Here is a 13462-nt window from a genome sequence, read left to right on the forward strand (position 1 = left end):
CACCAAAAAAAGTATGTCTTAACCCATTTTGCGTTTGACATGGCTGTGATAGTTGCTAATTGCCGCAGTTCTTGGTAGATTACGTTGGTCATTATGGATCTGGATACGTTTGCAAACCCAACTAGAGTCTTTCTTCAAGATTTTGCCGGAAAAGTAAAAAAAAAAGAGGCATATTAGCAAACTAAGCATTGTTTAATCAGTGCTTACTTCATAATAACGGAACTCAAAACAAAATATCAGAGGTTTTTGTATTCTTTCTTTGTGTTTTAAAAAACGTATCCTTTCATATTGGCTATAAAACACCCCATTCAGAGTGTGACTTCTTCTATGTCATCATCAAATGATGTAATGGCCCTGACCATGGGTCGGTTCTCAGACACATGCAGAGTGCTCCTATTATTGGGCAGAGAACTGATATTTAGTCCATCTGGTGTGTCTGTGTCCCTCCTGCGTCCACCAACTGAACCTGATGTGAATTGGCTTGTTAGAGGGGGGCTTAGGATCTCCATCCTATTATCTAAAGGAGGTGGTGTGGCAGAGGCCCCAAAAAGCTGCTGCATGAGCTTTGACTTCCTTTCCTTAACCAGGCCACCCAGATTAATCTCTTCCTCCAGTTCTCGGGGTGGCTGATTTGCATTGCGAGCACCTAAACCAGCACGTGGGGCAGATTTACCAAAAGAAGGGGTGTAGCTACCAAAAGCAAGGTCAAGACCCTCACTTGGTCCATGTGCTTGGAGAACACCCACTCTTCTCCCACTTGCAAATGTGTTTGTGTTCTCTTCTGGCTCTGTAAATTGGAAAATACCGTTGTAGTTCCGTTGCTCAGACAACCGTGGAGGAGAGCGGATACTTCCTGTGTCGTCAGAAAAGAAGTCTGAGTCCTGACCTTGGGTCTGCATGTCGATCTCACGCATCTTAGCCAGTAGCTGCTCTTTGCGCTGATGTTCCTCTTCAGCACTCTCTTGATTACGAGCCTGGATGTCTACATTTCTTGCTTTAGGTTGTTCCTCTTCCTGTTCGCACTGCCTCCTGCTCTCCTCCTCCCTTTGAGATATAGACCGGCCAATCCTCCAATCTTCTTCCTCTCTGTCCAGGCCTATTTTAAAACAAAATCACTGCAGATGTGAACATGCATTTCAACAAGTATGGTTAGGATGGTAAGAAATGACATTTATGACCAGTTACTTTCTTACCTTTGTATCCCTTTGAGTTTTTCTCATTTGAGCTGTGCTGTTGATTAAGTCTTTGCCTCTCCTTGTCTTTCAGCAGCTCCATGCTTCTTTCTCTGTCATGCAGCATCTCTTTTTCTCTCTCTTTCTCCCTTGTCTGTTCCATCTCAGATTCCATGTCTCTTTCTTTCTCCCTTTCCCTCCAAAACTCTTGTTTCTTCCATTGTTTTGCTTCTCTAGATCTCTGTTCCCTGCCTTGCTGTTCCTGCTGATATATGAAGAAGAAAACAGATGACAAACAAAGGACAGGGATTGAGGAAAACACAAAGTTTATTATCTAAGCAAGGCTTGCTCTATGAAATATTACTTACGTATGCATGTAAAGTGACAATCTGCACAAAAATGAAAATTGTCAGCATTTTCTCACCATCATGATGTTTTTAATTTGGCAGGTCAAACCAATGACATTTGGCATCACTGATGTCAAAACCGATGAAACATATTTATATATACATCAAACTCAGCTGTTGCAGAGAATATTAATAATGCTTTATGGTGTAATTTGTTTGTCATTTTTGGAGCTTGACCATCCCTTGTTGCTACTGAATTTATATGGGAAAATAAATAACAACATAAATATTCTGTGCAACTACTCTTATTCCAAGAACTGTTCTTAAAACCTAACTTGGGATCATTCTTAATTCAGAATTATTATTACATATCACGAACACTCATGCTGTAAAACTAATCAGCCTGGTTACTAGTGCTCTTCTGTTAAAACTATTTGGCAGAGGTTAAGAGGTTAGCACTTCATGCAGCAATGCAATGCTGAATTAAAGATGTGAACATTTGCTTTGGGATATGAAAATGAACTACATTCTATTCTATTGTGTGGTGCATGCTGGGATACAGAAGGACAGATATTCAAAGGCAATCTTTTTTTACCCTGTGATTCACAGCAGGCTTTTGAACCTGAAAGTCAATAATTAAAAAATGACTCCGAGATTAATTAACAAGGAAATTCATGGTATAATGTGAGCTATCTGAAAGGATCGCTAGGTGATAAAACAGAATGAGAAAGAGGGAAAGGAATTTGCTAATTATTTATTTATATCTTTTTATTATTATTATTTAGTAATCATTCAATAATAATAATAAAAAATTAAAATAGTTAATTAATAATAATAGTAAATGAAAATGTATTACTTTACCCACTATCTTTGTGTGATGTATTTTCATTCTTATTAGAGTATCACACTATTCAATATCTACTGAAATCTCCTAAATGGAGTTATATTTGCGAGTTGTTGTCTAAGACAACAAGCAGCACTCTAGTTTTGAAACAAAGCTATATTAAACATTAGGTTAATTACAGTAATTGCATCACAAACTGAAGCTAATCACAATTTCATGAATTTCATGAGTTCTCTTATGTTTAATATATAAGATTCAGAAAACACAATTTAAAAGGACATATCATTTATAAGATCTTTATTGAGCAGATTATACATGCCTTCAGAGAGAGGTAATCATCAATCTGGTCGTCAAGTGGGAGTTCGTTGGTAAGAGTTGGAGGTGGTGATGGGAAGTCCAGTGAGGACGTCCTGTCCTCTGTCTGTACTGCCTTTGTGCTGGTTGTACTGGAGCCTTCAACACATATACAAACACAAACATGTGACAAAATGCATAGATTACAGGTACACACATTATACATTGATAATGGACTACTGTATCTTTTAGAGCCCATACAACATCTCTTCCACTGAGCCCATAAAACATATCTAATGTCATATATTTAATCCATAGAACCACAGTAATTAATGCTGGAGTCATTAGTGAATCTCATGGAAATATAATCAGCACAGGAAGATGTTTGTTATGGAGTCATTACCTGTCTGCTATTAATCATTTTGAACAGAATTTCTAAGTGTGTAAGAAGGCCCTGTGAGGAAGATGCATAGTACAGTCGTGTAATGGCACTTAGATGAACCTATCAACAAATGCTCATCTACCTTTTTGTTTGCTGCCATTCTCTGCTTCTTTCCTGGAAGAAGCTTTTAGCCTCCTGTTAGCATAGATATTCCGAGCATCCAGCTCCTTTTCTTTCTCCTGATATAAAATGCAAAAAATTAGGTTTCGGATTAAATGAATCAAAATCTAACTTTGCATATGTGGTTTGTGGGAGTTTGGAACCTTAGAACCTTTAGTTTAGAGCAAAGTCTCTCCACTTCCTCCTGTAGTGCTTTAACTTCCTGTTGTGCATTGTGAGTTCTCCTCCTCTCATTAGCTAGCTGCCTCTGAAAGCTCCCACTGCTCAGCTCCATGTTCTTCTCCAATTCCTGATGAGACATTACCCACATTATACACACACAGTCATAAAAAGACAAACACATATTGAAAGCATGATGATGGATGAAGTCATTATAATCAACCATAGCCCCTTAAAGAAAGTTCATTTCCTCTGGTAAAAGCTTGTATTTCGATTTTAAAAGTTAAATGTATAATTTAATATTTAATGTATTATTATATAATTGGTAATAATTATTTTAATTAAATATAATAAAATTATAATTAAATAAAAAATAGAATTAATATTAATTTCAGACATAACATTGAATGAGAAAATTTTAAATTCATTTTTTAAATTTAGTTTTAATTTAGTTTCCTTTAAAAAGAAAAAATATATATACATTATAATTAGGGCTGCACGATTAATCGCATGTGATTGTCATGCGTGTCTCTTTAGTAAAGCTGGTTCTGTGATTAGTACTAAATATCCCATCACCTGCTTTCAAATAGAGCGGCACTTACTACACAGAGCCATAGTTCACTGATAAGCTATGCAATATCACGTTCATGATCGCAGATGAATCGCATTCGGTTATGAACGTGATATTGCGTAGCTTGTCAGTGAACTACGGCTCTGTATATTAAGTGCCGCTCCATTTGAAAGCAGGTGATGGATATTTAGGACTAATCACGGAACCAGCTTTACTAAAGAGACATGCATGACAATCGCATGCAATTAATAGTGCAGCCCTAATTTGAATAATACCAGAAACCATAGATTCATTAACACTTTTACTGGGAACTATGACGCATGATCAAACATCACTCATCGCTTTGAAATTTTCAACCCATTCTTACTAATATATTAATATTCTTCCTAATAATATAAATTTTACACTAGCCATTCTTACAATTTTAACATTATCTGCTTTCTTAGCCAGTAGATAATTTGACCTTGGTGACAAGTTTGAAAAGTTGACAGGCAGAATTCACAACCAAATATTTAAGTTTGTAAGGCACAAATGCATAGACATGTCGCCCTGGGACAGCTGGGCATTCCTTATTGCTAAGCAGTGCAGTGTGTGCTTGATTGTAATTTTTTTATTTTTTTTTTAATTTACCTTCACTCTGCTTTCACTTTCTTGCAGTTTGCCTTGAGTGTATGTTAGTTTTTGTGAGAGTTCCTCCCTCTCTCCAAGATTCTGTTCATCTGCGAGCTGCTGCAGTTTCTGTAGATGACTTCGACAGTGCTGGAGCTGGGCGTCTGTTTCCCTGAGGCTTCGCTCAGCTGTGCGCTGGTTCTCTTGACTGCGTCTCAGCCTCTCATGCAGTACATGAGTCTCATTGTTGTGACGAGACAACAGCTGCGAGATCTCACTCTCTGTGTCATTGTAGCGATGCAGAGCTTTCTCTTGCCGCAGCTGCATTTGTCGCAGTAAACGGTTCTCACGCTGCAGCTCGTCTGCATGCAGCCTCAGCTCAGACAATGCGTTCTTCAACTCGTTGATCTTTAGCAGACGTGCAGACAGCATGTGTTTGGTGACTGGGTCCACTTCTTTAGATGGAGAATCTTTACTCAAAGTTTGGGATCGGAGGCCTCCTGACCACTGCTGAGGATGATGGGAGCGGGGTGGGAGACGGTGTGACACACCTTTATGTACACCTGAAAAAAAAAACAACCATAATTATTTGCATAATTGTACTTGCATAATAATTTTTTTATGGCAAAGCTGAAATTTCAGTCTTCGGTCACCTGATCCTTCAAAAATCATTCTAATAATTATTATAATTATTAATAATGTTGAAAATAGTTGTGATGCCTAATTTTTTTTGGACTAATACTTTTTTTAGATTGTCTGTTGAATATAAAGTTAAAAAGAACATTAATATAAACACACATATAGAGACACAATATAAAAGTTTTTATTGCCACTTTTGGTCAATTTAATGCAACCTTGATGAATAAATGTATTTCTTAAAAAAAAAAAAAACACTGAACCATTCATATGACACTTGATGCTAAATGTGTCTAGTGCATTCTGCTGGTCATTACTGGTACTGCAGAACACAAAAGTTCTCTAAATTCTCTAAATGCTTCAGTCTATTTAAGAGCTTAATACTAAGATTATACATTACTTATAAAAAAAAAAATAATTTTGCATAAAGAACTTAAACCTATTTTTAGAATCCTTAGGATGTGCTGCATTATGCCATTATTTTTTATGCAATTAAGTATATCTACATTTAAATTGTATTTTTTTCTACATTGTATTAATATTTAAAATATTTAATGTTATTTTCAAAATGTTTTTTTTTTTTTTTGCATTATGAATTTTAAATTGATATGAAATGTGCTTAACTGTGAAGAAAATAATGTCATACTTCAAAAAAATATTGTTCCTCAAAATTAGCTCCATATTGTTTTAGCAAAATATTTCTTTATAGCTTTTGGAGTGAAATATGACCTGGAGCCTGTACCATGATGCCAGATTAGCTGGCTAGGCAGGTAAATTTCAGTTTAGTTTGCACCAATCCTGGGTTATGTTCTGGGTAAGAGAACTCAAGCTGAAATTGGAACAATCAGATGTGGGCAAAGTGACACGTCTGATGCAAAAAAAAAGGCACTCCCTCAGTTTCTCTTCCTCCAAATTAAAGGTCACTTATATAGACCTAAAATATAATTAACAACAATATTGTCTGGCTTTAATGATTACTTAAAATTATTTTATATGATTTATATAATTATAATTAATATTATTTATTTTATTATTAATCCCTTACACAGAAGTAATTTTAGTTTAACAATTATTATAAAGCATTTATTTTAAATGAATATTAATATTTACAAATCAATTTAGATAAATAATCTGTAGAATCAATAGATAATGCTTAAAAATGCTACGCGTCATGTTCAAGTCTCTATTGCTATATGTCAACTATATAAACTAAATTCACGTGTCATTTTTTACTGTACTAATTGAGCAAGATATTTTTTTTATTTGTCCTCTTTCATGGACAAGTACTTTCATCAGTGTAGATGTGTTTAAATTCTTTATATTCGTAAATCTCTTAACCCTTAGCAAAAGAGTTTTGGATCTTGCTGGTTCTTTTGCGAGAAGTGAATCACATTTGCTCTGTGTTGCAAGGCATGTGATAGGCTGTTTGCCACTGATGTCACATTTATGTGCATGCACTCCACAAACTCAGAATCAAAGCCTTGTTGACAAAGAAAGCTCATAAACAGCATCATGGTACCGAAAAAGCCAGAATGGAGTAGTTAGGTTTCGTCAACTCGAAACTAATCCTGTAACTCTGAATTTGTTCAAATACCATTATGGTACAGCTTACGACTTTGACAGGTTTCAAGAGATTTATCCACAAAGAGATATGACTGCACAACTGAGTATCTTTTGAGTAAGAAAATCCAATTGCTGCCCATTACTCAGATCTTGGGTTGAACAGCAATCAAAGTGTCTCAAGAAACATGATTGGCCACAAACAAAACAAAAACTGGCCATGCATTCACAACAGAATTCAGTTGCTGATGGCCTTGACCATCATGTTAAGTATGTTATACCTGTAATTGGTGAACCAAAGGAGACATCTGACTAATTTCATGTGCTTCAGTAGGTGTACACAAATGATTTATCCTTCTTAATTTCAGGTCAATTTGTTTCATTATGATGATGAGTGAATAGTGAAGCAAACAAGATTTTACAAAGAGTTAAGTTATATGAACTCATCATCACAGGTTTGTGCAAATTGTGATGATCATGTTAAGCAGTTCACATGATCATTGTTACAAATGTACTCATTAGATTAGTGACCTAGATATAGTGCAGAATCTTAAATATTTCTTCTTTTTACATCATTAAGTTTTTTTGCTTTGTTTTTTAATCTTAAAAAGTCAATCTATAGGTTTGAATTAGATTTTTCTTCCTAGATTTTCAATGTGATTTCAGACTTGTGTGCTTGCCTATAACGTGTGTGCATACCTGCTCGATGCAAGGGGCTGCTGGACACTCTCCTAGACCTCCCTCTTCTTTGTGGAGACAGAGAGGCTGACCTGAGAGACCGATCCGAGTGAGAGACATTTTCATAATCATCAGAGTAGAAAGAGGCATTGCTACGCTGTCCATCCGAACACCGATCAGGCTCTTGATCTCCGGCTGGCTCTCGCTTTCTGGTTCGCACATGATCACCAGCCAAGCTCTTGATGTTTTTTTTGTGTTTCTCCTGTTTCTCAGATTGAAAAGGAGAATCTGAGATCTTCCCATCACTGTGGTGAGACAATCGGCTGTGCTCTGATTCATGATTGTCCTCATGCAAATCCATGTCTCTCCCTGCAATTCAGTTCAAAATGATCGAGGCAGATCAGACTTTACTGAATATATGCTCCACTCACAATTAATAAGCAGCGCACACACACATCCAAACATACAAATCAGAAAAGGCATGATTGCTACGGCACTGTATGTTTGCAATTTAGATGGTGTGTGAGCTTTCTGCGAATTGTGACATAAAACCACCAGATGCTTAACACTCAAGATGTCTGAGATGCTTCATCAAGACTGCATCATGTTACCATCATGTTTGTTGCTCATTAACAACAGCAGTGTATTTTTAATTCTCATCTAGTAATGTGGCTGGGGATACGGTCTAGCCACTAACACATATCATGTATTCAGCCAAAAAATTACAAACATTACTCTTAGTTTGGCATAACTGAGCAAATCTTGAACACTAAGGCATTCAAATAAATAGCTTTGTCTGTGCAAATTAAACTTGTATTATGTATTATTGCATTATGTTCTAACTAGACACTTTCTTATCAAATGAGGGTATTTATTGTGTTTGTTAAGTGTAATAGTTGAAGATCATAAGCTGAGTACAAATAAGAAATCACAAAGTGTCACTGTGACGAGTGGGGCGGGGCCGAGGGATGTGGGAACGAGCGAGGCCGGTGGAGTGATTCGAAATGAATGACACCTGTTCGACCCACCGGTCTTGAGTCCCACGGAGGAGATGGAAGGATATAAAACAGGAGCGACGACAGTGAAGGACGAGAGAGGACCAGGCCTGGGCTTTATTTTATGTTTTGGTTTTTATTTGTTTATTTTGATTATTAAAGTTTCATTTTGATTGTCCGCCGGTTCCCGCCTCCTTCTTCCCGATAATTAGGAAGGTTGAATTCATTACAGTCACTAAGAACAACGAACCAATAGGGCTGGATAAAAGACAAAAATGAGCTACAGCAGATCTGTTGTGTCTTCATAATGTAAGATTTATGACTCTTTTATAAGGCTACTGGCAAGTCATCCTCTTTCTCTCCCTGAACCTGCAGAATCCTGATATCCTTTCTGGTCACCATCACCATGGAAATTGAGCCTGCCCTTTGTAAGTGGCCAATAGTATAATTCACTCCTTAATGGCATACTAAACATTCAATTACTGCCTCACCTTTCACCTCCCTATAAAATATTTATTATGACACCCATTAAGGGTAGAGATCGACCAATATATCGGTTTTCCACAATATTTAAGCATTTTACCATAATCGGATATCGGTTTTGTAATATCAGAACGATCACAGGATCGCTGTTGCAGCGCGTCTGAGGGGAGACAACAACAACGGCGTGCAGGTACTTGATTTGCTGTAGTTAGTAAACTTAATTTAACATAACAGCCAGTTATGCACAAATTAGATGCATTACATAAATGCCTGATATGCAGTTTTTGCAGCTTGGCTCTAAGAAATAGTGACTAACTCACGAAGTCATGTTAAATAATCCATCAAGACCTGTCTCAAAAAAGACTTAACTTTTCTTGAATTAATATGCAGCCATGAATGAGCACATGTTGGAAATAAAAGCGCTGAATTTAATTCTCTCTCAGTTGTCTATGTTCATAGTCTCGTGAAGTCAGAGATTTTCCATCAAGATCCTTTCCCAATAAAGACGTAACTTTGCATGAATTAAATAGTACAGTCATGAATGAGCGCATGTTGTAAATAAAAGCGCTGAATTTAATTATCTCGCTCCATCATTAGTCTTGTGAAGCCGCTTTCATATTGCTGTTCAATCAGCGGGTTGATGTGGTTGATGCTCAGGAAATGCTCCAGCACGGCCACCGCATGTAACTTTTAACAAGATTAATTTGTTTAAAACACCCTAAATTGTATTTACATTTACTATATAACCAGTATTTTGCTAATAAACATCTAAATAAATACAGCTCTATGGAAATTAATTTTTTATTATTGACTCGAGCGATCACAGTTTGAGTATAGTTCTGAGTAACTGCATAGATAAACCGCGCTGTCAGCAGGCATTTCATAATCTAGAAGGACAAAACTTTATTAATAATTTTGATATAACATTCCATTTAAGAAATGCAATAAAATACGATCTTTTGTTTGTTATATTCCAGGGAATATTATTCAGTGAATTAACATTATCCAGTGAATTATTCTTGACTCTGTATCTATTAAACATCTTATAAACCTACTAAAACGGTATTTTAAAAATGAAGTTGATAACATTAGACATTCAACATTTATTTGACTTATTTTTAATATTAGTGTTGTTGCTGTTGATGCTTTTTAGAAATAAAATGTTTTTCATTGTTGTAATATAAAGATTAAATTTAACATGAAAGACTAATTTTCAACTAGAGCTGAAACAACGAATCGATTTAATCGATTAAAATCGATTATTAAAATAGTTGTCAACTAATTTAGTCATCGATTCGTTGGTAAATAACTTTTATTTGCCGTAAGCGGCTCATTTCGTGCATATTTCAAATCTGCGGTGACCAAAGTGCGGCAGTAATGAGCCACCGGAGGTTTTACTCAGCCAGTACAGCAGGAGAAGTAGCGAATAGCCAATAGCTGGCCTTGTTTTATGTCACGTGCTTCCTGAACAGCGTCTCTGCAGCATTCAGCGTGATGTGGGAGTACTTTACTTTGAGCCTTTAAAAAAAAGAAGAGTAACCTGTAAACTCTGCACTACTGAACTGTTTAAGGGGACGTTCACATATCGCGTCTTTTGCGCACTCAAGTTCGTTATTTCCAACACCGCACCGCATCGAGTTAAAAACATTTCAACTTTTCAGAATGCCTCAAGCGCACCGCGGGTCATGTGACAAGAACTAACCAATCAGCTTCATCCTTTCCCGTAACAACGTTAAAAGCTCAGTCAAGATGAAAGGAACAGCTGATCATAGTTGTATATGGATTTCCATTTTGAAATAAATTTAGTAGCAGAGCTACTGCAAGCGATTTTTTGAGCTGCAAATCCATTTATCCTTTGCTGAAATTTCCGCGTCTTCAAGTCATGGTTGCTTAGCAAAGGCAGACGCCTCAGGGGCGCTTCTGCCCGAGCGCTTTGGAAAGAAGGAGAAAGCGGTGCGCCTAGCGTTTTCCACGCGTTTTTAGGCGTGATTTGTGAACGGCCCCTAAGACTTTAATTTGTGCAGATTCTCCAGTACAATGTTGTTTGCAAATGTTTAGTCGTAAAAGCTGATAACATTGCTTTTTAACAGTTAACATTTAAAGCTTTACAAACATGTTCTGTGATCAGTTTGTCGTTTACCAGTTCACAATTCAGTCGTGCAGCCTAATTATGACTGAATGAGAGAGGTAAATGTTTAAAGATATTTGAAATGCACTTTTTTTTCTCTAAGTATTCACTGCTCTTTTTCACACAGCAGGTTTTTTGTGTGTGTCCAATTTTTTTTTTTTTTCTGGATAACCTTCTGATGGATTTTACTTTAAATTGTGAGTTCCATTCAGGTTTCATGCCATTGGCACTTTTTTCGAAGGATTGTTTACAATTTCACAGCAAAAGTTATAAAGCTGTTTCCAAGTAAATAATAAAATACAATGCACTGCAATTTTATTCTGTTTTATCCTTATTCTTCGTGAAAATATGTTCTGAAAGATTCCTTAATAAGCTTTGTTCGGGATGTTATGTTAAACTACTTTAGGAGCTCTAAGGACTGCCATGGTGAAAACATTATTTGAAATCTCCTTGTGAAATTTGCTAAAGTATGGGTCAGTGTTCTGATTGCAGAAGAGTTCAACAAAAGGATTACTAACACAATAAAACAACTCCAGGTATATTTTTGATGAGGATATGACTGATGGTTAAAATCTCTTTAAAATCTATGCTGAAGGATAAAGACCATTTATTAATAATTTACTTGGGGAAAAATGGAAAAAACTAAAATATAAGTACATAAACCGATTAATCGATTAATCGTAAAAATAATCGACAGATTGATCGATTATCAAAATAATCGTTAGTTGCAGCCCTATTTTCAACACTTAAAAAAAAGATGACTGAAAAGAGGAAAAACCAAAGTATGTTCTGTCTTCACTCAGTCATTTATTTACTTTATAACAGTTAGTTAATAAATATCGGTTCTGCATATCGGTTATCGGGAATGTAAACATGCAAATAATTGGTATCGTAATAAAAGATTAAAATAAAAATATCAATATCGGTCAATCAATAATTAAGTACATCTTAATTTTTGCAAAAAGAAACCAATTCTTTGAAACTAGTATCAAATATTTTAAGTTAATATCAAAATATCTGCATAAAGGAAATCTTGAGTTTTATAAGGCATTCACCAAACAGATTTATGCACTATTTACTACCTGCAGCCTAAATACTACAACAACTAACGTTACTACTACCAATAATAATGAACAAATCCTAATCAATTAGATCTGAATTAATAAGTGATTGAAATTATTTTTTTTCTGCCAAGAACCTGTCTTGGCTTTAGGTAAGGAATCCTATGCAAATGTAAAACTAATAAAATATAGCGTTAGTTAAGACTGTTTTTACGCGTTCTTTCATTTAGTCTAATGACAAAACTGGCATCAAGCACCAAAACCATCTGTCTTTGTCAGGCCAATTTGAACGGAATTAGTAACCATAACAACACATGTCAGTTTGGTTGATATTCCTATAAAACTGACGCACACGTGTATCTATCTATCTATCTATCTATCTATCTATCTATCTATCTATCTATCTATATATATGTATATAATATATATATATATATATATATATATATATATATATGAATATATATGAAATCATTTTAAAAGTACTTACCAGTTTCTTGCCCTTCTAAGTATCCATATCTATATGGTCAGTTCCTTGATTTTGACTCGATTAACGGCTCGCAAACTCGCTAGCCAGCTACATGATGAGCTAGCTAGCTGGGATTAATGTATATCGTGCAACTAGGACAACACACAACACTCTCTGCCGTAGAGACGACGCCAAACAATTAGCAAAACGTTATCCGATACGTTAAAGAGAGGGCGAATGCGGTTGTTTGGTCGTATGTCCTTTAATCAAGCGTCGTCTGGCGGAGATTGTAGCTTTTGAAGAGGAAAAATGTGCTTTACTGAAGGAGTTCGTGAAATCCCTGAATCCACGCCTCGCCTTCTGCTACTGGTGTCATAATGACGCTTCGCCATGGCAACGCGCGCGCCCCTGACCATCACCAGTTGTGGAGCACGGCTGATAATACAGGCTTCAGGCGTCGGTAATACTATAAAAAGTAACAAAAACCTGTCAGAAAGATTAAAAAAGGCAGTTTAGAATCAGATTGGTATTACTATTATAGCTCTTGGTGATGATAACTCTCACATGATAGATAAAATATGCGTTAGATTATAAAAATATTATTATTATAGTTAAAATATAAATTTCCAGCAGAAACGATGCTAAATGAAAATTATAAAATTAATATCTAAATAATAAAACTTGTTTCCATTGATTTATAATATTTTAGATTAAATAAAAGGATTAAAATATTAATAATAATACATAAAAAATAATAAAATTAAATTAATAAAAATACATAAATATTTCCACAATTCTGAATGCAAATGACAAAATAATATCTAAATAAAATATAAATATCAGTAATCCAGTGTCATGTCAATAATTTAGCATGTTGATGGTCGTTCCTGGTAA

General features: G+C 35.6%; 1 protein-coding gene and 1 pseudogene across 1 annotated transcript in view; one reads left to right on the forward strand and one right to left on the reverse strand.

The window, feature by feature from the left end:
- Positions 1-13462, forward strand: part of LOC132129196 (armadillo repeat-containing protein 1-like) — a 428278-nt gene that overhangs the window by 149808 nt on the left and 265008 nt on the right. The gene's annotated exons all lie outside the window — the stretch shown is intronic.
- On the reverse strand, positions 174-13138 carry LOC132129596 (lebercilin-like; annotated as a pseudogene).

The sequence above is a fragment of the Carassius carassius genome, chromosome 46 (assembly GCF_963082965.1).
Source record: "Carassius carassius chromosome 46, fCarCar2.1, whole genome shotgun sequence".
Lineage (NCBI taxonomy): Eukaryota > Metazoa > Chordata > Actinopteri > Cypriniformes > Cyprinidae > Carassius > Carassius carassius.